Genomic DNA, 14,426 nt, shown 5'->3' with positions numbered 1-14,426 from the left:
ATTTAAAATGAGCAGAATACGTTCGTTTGGTCATATTTTGATGTGGGAATATTGGGGAGCTATAACAGCAACACTTAAGAGATTTTATTTTGATCTTTGGCCATTTTACAAGTCTTGGAGAGCTAGGGTTCTAACACCTACACTTGGGGATTGAAGATTTGAAGATTGGGTTGAGAACTTTCTTAAACTTTTCTCCATTTCTTTGATTCCTTGCTTTGTAATGAATATCTAAGTGTGTAGTATTTATTTTCTTCACTTGAATCTTGTTTATGGAAATATTCTATGATTAAAGTGTTGAATAAAACTCTTGTTTTGCTTATGTATTGAATGATTTTCATTGCTAATGAAGTGAGTTAATGTTGTTTTAACTAATCTCGTTCTTTAATGTTTCTTAAGGGATTAGCTAACACTAAGACCTGCCCATTTACTTTGATTTGAGCTTGAGAGAGGAAGATTGAGGTTGGGAAATATTAATTAACAAGAATTTGGGGTTTTAAACTTCATCTAATAACTTGAGCTAGAGATAAGAAAGTTACTTGAGATTATATTGATTGTTCACATTTGCTACATTCTAAGGCTTGAGAAAGTTTATTAATGACATTTATCAATTTGGTCGAGAGACATTTGATGAGATTTTAGAAATCATTATCTAATTAGCATAAACTCACTCTTAGTTGTAAAATCATGAAATACATTGGATCGTCACTTGAGCGTAATTTCCTTTGTATCCATACTTGTGGCCATTGATTATTTTACCCGCTTTCTAGTTAGTTTTATCTTTGTTAGTTGTTAAACCAAAAATCAAATATTAACAAAGTGTTTGGCTTAGCTTAGTTGGTGATAATTCCCTACTTGTTTAAACCGCCTTTATATTGGTCCCTGTGGATTTGACCCCGACTCATAGTTGGGTAAATTATATTGCGACGACCGTGTACACTTTCTTTTTGAGGAGTGGATTTGGACGTTATCAATTTTGGCGCCGTTGCCGGGGAACAATTTGGCATATTTGGGTTAGTTTGGGATTTTAAGCTTGCTTGCTTTGGTCCAAACTTCTGAATATGTGTTTGTGATTTTTCGTGTTTCTTTGTGTTACTTTTTATTTTTTGTTATTTATTTTTGTTACTTGTGTTACTATGGCATCATGGAATGAAAATGGGTTTGATGGTTGCAACCCATATTTTGATGACCCATGTCATTGTGAGGACCCCACTTTTGGCAAGATTGTGAAAATGCTCTCGGGAGAGAGATGTGTGCACCGTCTCAATTCTAGTTTTGCTTTTGAGTTTTATAGGGACAATGACATGGCAAGTGAAGGACAAAGTGCCGGATTTGAAGGCATCATGACAATGCTCCAAACATACTTAGATTGAGAAGCTAAAATGGAGGAAGAGCGAAAACTCGTCCAACAATCCATTTTAGAAAATGGAGAAGCTATGAAAATAATGAATGATTCATTTGAGGATGCCAATTCCTCAATTGTCATGGAAGTGTCGACTCTTCAAAATGAATTGGTTGAAGAAGAGATTTCAAATTTAAAAGATGAGCCCGAGAATTCTTGTGACCATGATGAGAGTTGTGGAATTGAAGAAGTGGTTCAACTTAAAGAAGAGCAAAATCTTGAAGAAGTCTCCAATTCTCAAAAAGAAGAAGCTGAGGAAATTTTGAAAAGCATAACGGGGAGGAATGAAAAATATGGGCAAGTTTGACCAAACTGTGGGAAGAAATTCAACATGGAGATGATGAAACTATCCAAGATGTGTCTCTCACCATGGATGGATTTTTACAAGCTTTGAACGACTCTCACCGTGAAGAAAAACTTGACAAAGAAGAAATTGTGAGCCAAGAGTGGCATATGAATCAAGCTCAACAACTTGGAGGGGATCACCGTGAAGGCATTTCACGGATGATGGAAGAATTTCTAAAAATGTATGTTGAGCAAAGTCAAGAAGTGGAGCTACTTGAAATTGCTATCCGGAAATTGGAGGCCGAATTGAATGCAAAAATTGAGGAATGTGATGCTCAATATCAAAAAGCCACGGAGTGTAATTTTGAGTTGGTTTCCAATGAAGAAGAGGTCAAGATTGACTTTCAAGGGCTAATGCTAAATTGCCAACCGACCAACTCAAAAATAATGCAAGATGCCGAGATTGAAGAAATGATACTAGAGTTGAATGGAAGAGTTCATAACGTAATTTTGAAGACTCTAGTTCATTTGTGGGTGAGGATGTAAAAAATGGAGCGAATTTGAAAATGGAGCGCTTTAGATCGCATTCCAACCATTTTTCAACATTATGCTTGGGTGGTGAAATAGAAGTTGAACTAAGCGAGCCTAGGATTGTGGAGATAAAGAACAAAATGTTTTCATTTTGAAGTTTGCCATGTCAAAATGACAAAATAACAACCCTCACTTGAAGGCCAAAAAGTGCAAGATGCGACACCCGAAAATTGGCCTCTTTCCTTTTCTACCACCGCCCCATGAGTGTCATCATAATCTTGATTCAAAATTGGGGAGCAAATTCATATCCTCCAAGTGGAGAGAGAAGTGGTAAAATTGACTCATGTCGTGCCACGACTTTAAATGAGGCGCTTTATGGGAGGCAACCCATATTTCTTCATTTTGTTTAATTTTGCAATTTCAATTTTAGGTAAGTTTTTTTTTAAAAAAAATTATTTTTGATCATTCTACCAAGTTTCATAATTTTTGGAATTGATTTGGATGAAATTTGAGGATGTTGGAGTGGCCACACAGTGCAAAATATGCACAAAACTGCCTAAGGTTACTCTTGGTTTATACCGAGTTAGCACTCAACAGCCACAAGGTGAGGACCAGACTTGGTTTTCCTTAATGTGCTTGTTTTCTATGTTCCAGTTAAGTAAGTGACTAAAGGCCTTTTTTGTTTTTAAAACATGTTGCCACCGTACAAACATTAGCACGTACAACTTCCAACCCCAACTTCTCGACCTGCCAACTAATGTTCCAACATCCAGGTACAACTCCTCTGCTCTCTTCTTTCAATTTTCTTCTTCCCTCCTCTCCATCGCCTCACTTATTTCTCTCTCTTCTTCTCTGTTTCATTTTTTTTTGGTTCTTTTTATGTGGAGTTCACTGTGCAAATTGTGTAAATTCTGGTTTGTTAGTGATTGAGATATAACCATGATTGAATAGTTGTGCTTCTTTGAACTATAATTTCCATTAAATGGGAGGGTTAATTCAATCACCTAATCAGTGCCAAAAGTTCGGTTAAAATTCTGCCTGCAATGTGTTCAATGAATTGTTTGTGAGATAATTTCATTGGCTAGTGAAGTCTGAGTAACCGAGCGCTATTAGGAGTAAGTTTGGGGTGGGGCGAGCGACACCGGTTGATTTTGTGATGCAGTGTAAGGCCAAGTAACTGTGAGTGTCATTCATGCTAGTGTCGTTGTGTGTTGTGCGACTGTTGCTTGCTTATGAACCTTGAATGGATGGTGTCCTAGCTCTAGGATAAGCTTTAGTGATTTTATGGAATAATCTCCTATATTGCTGATGCTATAAGAAGTGAGCTAACAATATATGCAATGTGAAAGTGGATATTTACTGGAAGTGTGACATATGCCTACACTTCAGTGAGTTGTTCATGAGTTTGTTCTGTGAAAGTGTGTATGTAGTTTCTTTATGAGCTTGCCAATGGAATGTATATGTATCTTGCCAATGGAATGTATATGTATATCACACAAGGGCATGGAAGAGTAATTGTTGAGCTGCTACACAAAATGACTCATAGCATATTTGGAAGACTAAGGTAGAGATATGGAAGAAGCAAGTTCTGGAAAGTAAACAAAGATTTCACCTGGGACTAAATGATTCATTATACATTGTTCTACTTGTCTGTATCATTCTCTCTATTTTAACATCACTAGCAGGAAATTTTTGACATTAAAATGGCCTCTAGTTCATCCAAAATGGTCCGAGGAGCAAAAAACATGACAATATCTCAGTGATACATCTTTTCAGGAAGACCCTCTACTTTGCTTTAATTCTATGGTTACATTGAGGACAATGCAACCTTTTTATGTTAGGGGTGACACTTTATTTTGATAGATATTTTGGGATGGATGTCATATTTCATGATGGATGATAATTTGGTAGATTGATTTTATTTTGGTATTTTTTAATGACATTTATATTAGTATGAGTTCTTTAAAAAAAAAAAAAAAAAAAATATTACTAGCTTCTTTAGTTTTTTGTAGTTTAGTTGTCGGAATGGTGTGGGGATGTGATTTTTGCTCCTTGACCAATTTTGGCTTGCTTGGTACCAACACATATAAACCTTAGCATATGAATTCTTGATTTTTGAAAAAGAAAAACGATTGAAGTAAGTATTCTTGTTGTGACTTTTTAGACTCAGTTTTTGGCTCTTACTTTCACTAATTAATCTCTTTAGGATATGAGTGACTTTTTGAGTTCATTTGTTTCAATTCGTTCTTGGATACATATTCTACTTGAGTTTTCATGTGCCATGTGCGGTGAGGTTTATTTGTGAGTTCTTTTGCATTATTTGTAAATAGATAACCTAGATGATGTATAGCAAAAGCGGAAAGGTTGCTATATATATATATATATATATATATATATATATATATATATATATATATATATTTTTTTTTTTTTTTGTTATGAGCCAAATTAAGTAGCATGTGACTTGTACATGGACAAGGAGTTATTTTGTAATTAGCTATATTCTTTGTATAAATAGGGGAATTAGGGCTTGTAATTGGGATATTGTGAATTGAAAATTGAAATAGATTTTCCCTCTCTATTACTGGGTATTGACCTTGCCGATGACGCCACCGGCCAGTCTGCCGGAATATCTGTTTAGGGACCATTCTTCCACTTGGTTCCTTAGGATTTTCCTCTTTTTAGGTTTGAGTCGTGACAATGGTATCAGAGCCATTTGATTCTCGGACAGAAATGGATATCATCGAAGATGATTGTGAAGAACTAAGACAAGATCTTGATGACGTTAACAAATCACTAGTGGAATTAGCGGCGAAGCATGATGCGTTCTGGGATGATCTATTGAAAATGGTTGCGTCCTTCTTAACGGAAAGGAGGTTACCGGTCGCCAGAGAAACTTCAAAGGTTGAAAACACTCAGGATGTTACTGCAACTTCAAAGATTGAAGAAATCGATGAAGGTTTGGGCGCTGGTTCTTCTACCGGAGAAGTGCAACATGGATCAGTGGTCAGTTTCTACTTTAATTCTACATCTAATTTAACAGAAAGCGATCAGGTACAAGAGACCCTTAAAAACGAAGAACATCCTGAAGATTTCTTAAGAAATACTTCTCAAGTATTAGAACCTCTATTGGAGTTAGAAACCATAGGGAATGGTGAACTGCATTATGTGTTTGATGGTGAACTGCATTATGTGTTTGATGTGCAATCTTCTGGAATTAGAGATGATGGACAAGATGAAACTCCCCATGTGTTCGATGAAATTTCCCAATCGAATTTGTCAAGCTATTTTAAGAGAAGTTTGATTGCCAAAGAGACAAATAATATTTCACGGAATCCGATGATAGGAGGATATGTGCGAAGTAGTATTCTTGATGAAGAGTTGAAATTGTTTAGGCAGATACTAATTTTTAGAAAACAACACCATGCATATGCAAATAGAATAGAGTTTGATTGCAAGACGTGTATAGTTAATTCGCAGTTTAATAGTGCTTCTCTAGTGAATAAGAAATCAATGAGAACATTGTTGGTGAATTGTCAAATTTTTCTGAATGTTAGTTATTCACTCTTTCCATTTAATCCAGGTGGAGTCAAATTAAAAGAGGGGAACATTTGGGGTGATGATAAGTGTTTGAGGTATGAAGGAGTTAAAACAGCTCCCAACTTGTTTGATCAAAGGCCCGTGAGAGTGAAATCTTTTCTAACTATTGAAGATTCCCCCTTCTTGGACTTGTTATTCCATTATGGTCAAATTCTGTTTCTCCCTTATTCATATCCTAGAGTTCCTGGGAATTCTACTGGCTTGAATAAACCAAGAACAATATATGAAGTTGGAAGGTTTGTAAATGATGGCGAATATGCAGGGACCACGACAAGAACCGAGTTATTACCTAGTTCAATGGGACTCGCCAGCTTCTTGTTGATATTAGGATGGAGTTTAATGATTTTCATGTCACATTCTATGAGGAGATCATCAAAGAGTACTGGATTTGGAGGCCAAAACTGTGAAAACCGAATATTTCATAGACGAAGTAGACTTTACAGCTATTCTACCAGCTTGTGTTCAATTGACGGTGCTACATATGAAGAAACAATGCTTTGCATATGTAATGAGAACAAAGTTTGTTTGTATTGCATATATAGCTAGCTCGTGCGTGGATAATTATTCTTTATTGGATAAGGAATCAGTGAAAACGTTGCAGGTGCATCTTCAAATTCTCATGATTGCTAGTTGTTCACTAGTCCCATTTGATCCTGGTGGATCCAAATTATCCTTTCTACATCCCATCCTTGAGGACAAGAATTCCAGCTCAAATCTAGGATCTTACGACTACCCATCTTAATGTGTTGAACTAGAGCCATACCATTTCTATACTGCAAGATACAAATAAATTTATGATGAGCCAGGGAGCAAGGTTATTTTTAACCAAGAACTTTCTCCTATTTCCAAGAGTATAAAGGACAAGTTGGCTGAAGGGGTTACGACTCAAACCAAATTCCAACGTTGTTGTTTGCATCAGATGGTTTACCTTACTTCAGTGCCTGTTCAAGCTCCTTCAATTGCCGGTTGTTCATATTTCCTATTTGACCTAAGTGGAATCAACTTCAGTTCCCACACTTCATCCTTGAGGACAAGCATGATTTTAGGAGGGGTGATTTGTTATGACCCAAATTAAGTAGCATGTGACTTGCACATGGACAAGGGGTTATTTTGTAATTAGCTATATTCTTTGTATAAATAGGAGAATTAGGGCTTGTAATTGGGATATTGTAAATTGATAATTAAAATAGATTTTCCCTCTCCTCTCTCTATTACGGGGTATTGATCTCGCCGCTGATGCAACCGGCCAGTCTACCGGAATATCTGTTCGGGGATCATTCTTGCACTTGGTTCCTTAGGATTTTCCTCTTTTTAGGTAACATTCTTTCCACCGCCGTAGTTGAAGACAAATAAATTGTCCTGAAATTGAGTATTTCTTTTGATGACTGGTCCGAAATCATTATAAGAGTGGTCTCTGAAATTTTCTGTAATGGTGGCGTTGGAGAAATAACACAAGATCTTATGTTAGTTCGGTTGAAAGTTTGACCCAAAAATTGCTTTCGCGGTTGTAGATGAAGTTTTTGTTACAAAAGGGATTAAGGACCCTTTCTTTGTTAAAAACTTGTTTGTCACAAAGCTGAGATTCTGGGAAGCATTGAGTGACGGAATTGCCAAGTCGGGTAGGTTTCTGTTTCATTCATTAACCGTGGCCAAACAGAAGATTTTTTTAACACATTATGTTCTGGTCTCGTCTTTTTCATCAACGGTTTTACGCTGGAGTTTACCGTGACTTAAAGTTATTGAGCACCTTGTTAATTATTGTTTTTTCACTTGGTTGAACAGTAGAATAATTAATTAGCAAAAGAGGGATGAAGTATGGTTTGTCGTGTTTTCTTCCATTGGCAGTATACATGGGCACTTTGCCAGATTCTTTGTTTTGATTGGTCCAACTCAGACGTACTTGGCAATTTCTTACTTTGATGGGTATATTTATCTCCTTAGATGTATTATAATATTGTATAAATTAACTTTATGATTTATAAATAATTACTATTAAAGTGGTTTGTTTATTAGGAATTATTAAAAATTCTTAATAGTCTTATGCATGTGAAATTACATCAATACATGGATTGACAGTTATGATTATAAACATGATCTACTTATATGATCTATTTATTTGAGTCATTCGAAATGCTCGATGTACCATATGCAAATTTTCCTAAATAAGTATTGGCTAGTGATGAAGTTTTATCTAACTAAAGGATATTTACCTTTAGAAACTAATAGCACTTTTAATTAAGTCATGAGAAGAAATATTGAGGTTTTCATCTAAAATAAGGAAATAACGTGATATCTTGGATTCTCGGGTGTATTAATCGGGAGGACAATTTGTTGTAAGTAGGTGTTGTGTGTCTTACCAGAAGAAGGGACACAATGTATGTCTTGAGCTCTTGGGATAATTATAAAAGGAGAATTAAAGTATGAATCGTATTTATTTATTTCTTAATATACCTAAAACATCTATCTTCTGAATTTGGTCTCAGTTTTGGAGATAAAGAATATGTATATTTAGTACTAAACTTGCAGGTATCTGTTCTTGCTTGGTAAAAGATGCACTTGCAGTGATTGATGTTGTTTTTTCAGCATTCCGAGATTGTCTAGATGAGTTTTAGGTAGTTTATCGGATTAAAATTTATTTTAAGCGTGAAAACAATATTTTTTATATGGATTTTATTGATCTTAAATATGGAACATGATTACATGTACAACCCCCCAAGTCGTTTTAGTGATTTTACCCAATTTTACCTAAACAACCCTTCCTTTAGTCTTAGTTCGGTGTTTTTGACTTGTGGGGATGGGTGGCACGGGTTTCGAGGCAATCAGATGAGAATGAGGGTGAGAAACCTAAGTCTTAGATCCTTAAGTTTGATTTTGAGTGAAACTTTGACCAATAGTAAACGCGTCCGGAATCGAATTCTGATAGTTTCGTTAGGTCCGAAATGTGATTTTTGACTGGTTGGAAAGTTGGTTTTTTGGTGTTTTGGAGTTGACCATAGTCAACCTTGGGTCAAGATGACCCCTTTTGAGAAATCCAAGTCCGCGAGCGAGTTCGTGTCGTGTTTTATGGGTGAAATGCATGTTTGGTTTGTGTCTGCGGGGTTCCGGGTGAGTTTTAGGTGTCAAAACCAATTCTGGAAGACACTAGATTTTTCTGGTGTTCAGCTGCTGGTTTCCTTCTTCGCGTTCGTGAATGAGGGACCGCGTTCGCGAGGGTTGACCAGGATGGTCAACGCGAATGCGAGCCCTCTGTCGCGTTTGCGAAGAGGAAGTGGGGTCTGGGTTGGGTCAAGCTTGGGCATCCCGTTCGCGAGCCTTGTCTCGCGTTGGCGATGCTTAGGCCGGGTCAAGGCCACGTTCGCGAGACCCTCTTGCCTTCGCAAAGAAGGGTCGGTTAGTGAACAGTGAATAAATTCCCAACTTCCGGATTAAATCCCATTTTCAGATAACTCTTTCTCTAAAGCTCGATTTTGGGAGAAAACAAATGCTAAGGTCAAGATTCATTGTTGGGTTAAGATTCTAACCTTTATTTCATCATTACCCATTGATTCCTTCAATTATTTGGTAATTAAATCATGCTTTTCGGTTAGAAATTTGAGGGTTTTCGCCCGAACTTAAGTATTGAGTTTTTCTTGAAATTGAAGGACAATCCGTGATTAGTTTTAGGTGATTTGTTTAGCTTATTTAGACCTTGGGTAAGGTAAATTTAAGTTTAATTTCCAATTTTGCCCTTGGGGCTCGGGTTTAGTTATTTTGGATTTATCTTGGGTTGTCAGACTAAACCATAGTAATATGGGTGTTACAATTGTGTGACCTCATAGAATATTATTTTGATATTGTTGAACTCGAATTCTTGATAAATTACCGTTTTGACCCTCGGGGTTTGAGTTGAATTTTTTACCCGAATGTCTTCTATGGCTTTATGGGTATCTTTAGAATCGTATGTTAACATAGAATTCATGTGTGTTAGACTTTGCTCATTCTGAGGCGCTTCAGAAGGGAAAAGCTCAGGTTTGATTGTCCGTTGCACCCGCTCGGCATTGAGATAGGTTACAGTCTACTCCTTTAGACTCCGATTGGAATGCGTACTTAGTCTATAAATTCTGAAGGGGTATTGGGTGTGATGGGGGTCCCACCTTAGTGATTGCAATGGGCACTTGGGTGGGTATCGGTGTATACTATTGGGTAGGTAGAATGACGGGGAATACATGTTGAGCCTTCGGGCATGATTGTGGTGATAAATCCACTTAGGTTGGTATGATTCTTTGTTTACGTGGGCTATGATAGCCATTATTGAATTATACTTGTTTGGTTTAATTGATTACATCATCACTCCTTATCTCACATAATTGTTGAAGGAAATGATTCGAGTTCATGAGTTGGCATATGAAACTGCTTGATGATTCATATTCATTCTGGAAATTGATGTTGTTGTTGTCATGGAAGATTATGCATTGTTGCTCATATATATACACCAGCTATTTATATGATCATTTGAATGAGCTATGTTTACTTGAGAATGCGAGATGGTATAGGACCAGAAAAAGGTAAGGATTATGTTCTCACAGTCCAGCTAGCCGGGCGGTATCGTGTGTGGCTCACAATTCGGCCGTAAAGTCAGACAGTATAGTAAGGGTCACAGTCCAAAAGAAAAAGGACCTCGGGGGGTACAGTGACAGGTATATGGACCTCACGAGTCCCCCATGGGTCATGACTATAAGGCATGGCCTATAACATGTGTGTCGTAGGGTTTTTTTCTTGGCCAATGCATTGTATTTAGTTTCATCATTCATGTACTTCATCAATCCTTTATGTGCTATGTGCTTGACTGATTTATATAATTTCTTACTGGACTTTATGGATATATGGTAAGTAATCAGTGTGAAGGTATTTTACTCTCATAGTATACCTTATGCTTCTTTAGTGTTTATATATTATCTACGTGTTCCTATCGTTGTCGGCCTATCATACCTACAGGGTACTAGTGTTGTACTCATATTACACTTTTGCACTCTTTTTTGATATGCAGATATTGATCCCTATTCCTGCTCAGGACCTTGTGGCTGATCTCGAGGCTTGCATTCAAGACATTTCAGGGTGAGCTACGTAGTGACTCGTGGCCCCTGGATATCTCATCTTTGAGTGTTCTTTAGCTGTTTACTTCAGACAGTTGTATTTCGTCCCACCGGACTTGTATTCAGACACCTTTAATGCTCTTGCATTTCTAGACCACATTTTTGGGGTTGTATAAGACTAAATTACTCTTTCCGTATTATCTTATTATTATATGACAGTATCGGTTATGGTCTAGTAAATGGCTAATCTTTTGTTACTTATCTAATGTTTTCAAACTATTTGGGAATTGTTCGCTTCTCTTGGTGGGAATAGTGTAGGTGTCATCATGGCTCACAAATTGGGTCGTGACAAATTGGTATCAGAGATTTAGGTTCACCGATCTCATGAGTACAAGAGCAATGTCTAGTACAGTCTTGCGTATTGGTACGTAGATGTCCGTACCCATCCTCGAGAGGCTATAGGACATCTAGGAAACTTTCATTCTTTCATTCCTTTCGTGATAACTTGTTCAAACTAATATCTGGCTTCATATTCTATTCCCTCACAGATGGTGAGGACACACGCGGATGCAGCTAGAGATGAGGCAGCGACACCTGCTGCTAGAGCTATGGCATGCGACAAGGGCCGGGGTAGAGGTCGTAGTAAGAGGGAAAGCCTGTGAAGCAGCACCGGCCAGGGGTCAGGCACTAGTGGCAGGTCAGAACCATGCCAGATCGCTGTCTCCCGAGCCGGAGGTCGAGCATGAGATTGAGTATGAGGACGAGCCTATGGAAGAGGAGAGGCGGGGTATGAGGACGAGCCTATGGAAGAGGAGAGGCGGGGACATCCCAGGCACCTCCTGAGATCATTGCTACCCCGGTTCTACAGGATACAATGTTGCGCATTTTAAGCCTACTTGAGGGTTTGACCTAGATAGGAGCATTCCAGGCTACACCAGATGGGTCACAGACCAGAGTTGGAGGACAGACTCAACCGGTTTCGGACTCGGGATACGGCCTGCCTTTGCGGCTCCCGTATTGAATAGATACCCGGCTCGACTTCGCTCGTCGCCCAATCATTAGACCAGTTATGACTCGAGATGAGCAGAAGATGTTTGATCATTTCACCAGGATGAAGCCTCCCTATTTTTATGATACTCCCGAGGAGGATGCATATGAGTTCATCGTCAGTTATCATGAGAGGCTCTATAAGTTGGTACAATGGAGTCGCACAGAGTCGACTATGTTTTTTTTCCAGTTGATTGGGGATGCTAAGCTGTGGTGGAGGTCTTACGTTGAGTGCCCTCCTTTGACTTGGACTCGATTCTATCAGGTGTTTCTGGAGAAGTATGTTCCCCATAGCTTGACAGACGGGAGGAGGAATGAGTTTGCTGATTTGGAGCAAAGGGGGTTATCTGTGGCAGAGTATGAGTCTCGGTTCCATGCTCTAACCTGTTATGCTGTGTTGTTACTCCCCACTTAGGCTGAGAGGGTGAGGCGTTTTGTGAAGGGGACCGACCATACATATATATATATATATATATATATATATATATATATATATATATATATATATATATATATATATTAGTTAAATATATAATATTATTTTTATTGGTCCACATATAGTTAGACTCAAGTCCATTCACACTCCAACCCATTAACCCAAACCCATTTTTAAAAGACTAAACACTTCTTCCTCTTCCTCCAACTTAAGTTGCTAAAGCCCTCGTGTTGAGGCACAATCTGATGTAATTAATGTGAAGTGGTGAAAGACTTCTTGATATTTGGGTACATTACTTTTTTCAACAAGTCTTCCGAATATCTGTAGACACGATCAGGAGGCCCTGAAGTGGTTATAGAAGAGAAGACACATGCTTAGTCTCAATTTGCAATATTTACCTTGTGGTCGAAAAAGAAAATGACATTGTATCTTCTTTTTTTTTAAATAAGCAATAAATAACAATTACATCTCTGCTCCATTTCTTTGATCTCGGAGGGCTTTAGCAACCTAGGTTGGAGGAAGAGGAAGAAGTGTTGGGTCTTCTAAAAATGAGTTTGGGTTAATGAGTTGGATTGTGAATGAATTTGAGTTTAATTATATGTGGATCCATAAAAATAATGTCATACATTTAATTAAAATTTTAATATATTCTACATCAACATCTGCTACAAGGAGGGGCAAAATTAGATTTAAAATTTAAGGTTAAGGGCATTTTTTATCCAAATAGGTGGAAGGAAGGATAATTTTTTATCCAATAGGTGGAAGGATGACATTTTTTAGCCATATTTAATATGTTAAGGACAGTTTTGACCCTTTCCCGAATTATTATTTTTCAAGTAAGCTTAGTGTAACAGAATATAAGACGGTACCTATTGTGAACTTCACCGGAACAATTCGCCCAGCAAAAGTTTGTCAATGTACTCATTAAGGAGATCAAATTTTTTTAGCATAAGTTTCGCACACTGACAATTAATGTATAATATTAGTTTACATAAAAGTTTAAGTTACCTACCAGAATAGGTTACTCTTTATAGGAAGTCTAATCTAATAAATTGAAAAACTAGATAAATAACCTGCTATAACATATTGAGTTAATACAAAATTTCTTATTCCATTTTAAATTTTGACTAAAGATGAGCGATAATAATTACTGAATAAAATATACTACTATCTTATCCCGCATTTGGTTGAATGGTTTGCCTTTGGATCTGAATTTATCAAAATTTACAGTGCCATCTCTGCAGAAGCACAAGGATTTGTTGATTACATTGTCGCAACTGTGGGTTCTAGGCCATGATGATTTGATGAAAATGTTCCTTTTTGCAAGATTTCAAAATTGTGCAGCAATTTTGGATTTGGCCAACCGGCTAATAAATCCATTCATTTATCAATTTAACTTCTCTTTCTCTGGTGATGATGTCACCAATGACATCAGTAGCAACATTCAGCTACTATAAATAGATAGCTTCCACTTATTTTGTACATAGACCAATCTCAGACAAATATATGTGATTATTAGAGAGTAGAGTGAGGTATTGCATAGACAGTGTAAGTAAATAGTCTGTAAAGAAAAATAGAGTGCAAACGATATTGTAGTGAGGTGGGAAAATCAAAAGAGAGTTATTTCTTTTGAGTGGGTAGTGGTTTTTGGAGTATTTATACTCGTGATCACACGGTGTAAAATTTCTTGCTATAGTGATATTAGTTGTTCCTCTTGGTCCGTGGTTTTTCCCTAATTCAAAGGGGTTTCCCCGTAAAATGTTGGTGTCACTATTGCTTCATGTTATTCTTTTTGATTAACCATAACTTAGTATTCCGCATTTATCACTAATACAGTGAATATTATTTTGCGGGTTCATTTTATTCCCAACGGTAACCAAAACGCCTCATTTGAGGCCTCACAGTTTTCGCACTCCGTTACGATCTGTCAATCTAGTACGAAACCCTCGGTCATAGTTGTACCAAGTTCTCCAGTCCACCCACCGTGTGTCACCGGCACGACCACTTTCTTCTCATAAATTCCATGCCAATTCAAATCTTCCGACTCATGATCCTC

Source organism: Lycium ferocissimum, chromosome 12 (genome assembly GCF_029784015.1).
Source record: "Lycium ferocissimum isolate CSIRO_LF1 chromosome 12, AGI_CSIRO_Lferr_CH_V1, whole genome shotgun sequence".
Lineage (NCBI taxonomy): Eukaryota > Viridiplantae > Streptophyta > Magnoliopsida > Solanales > Solanaceae > Lycium > Lycium ferocissimum.
This window is presented reverse-complemented; position numbering follows the sequence as displayed.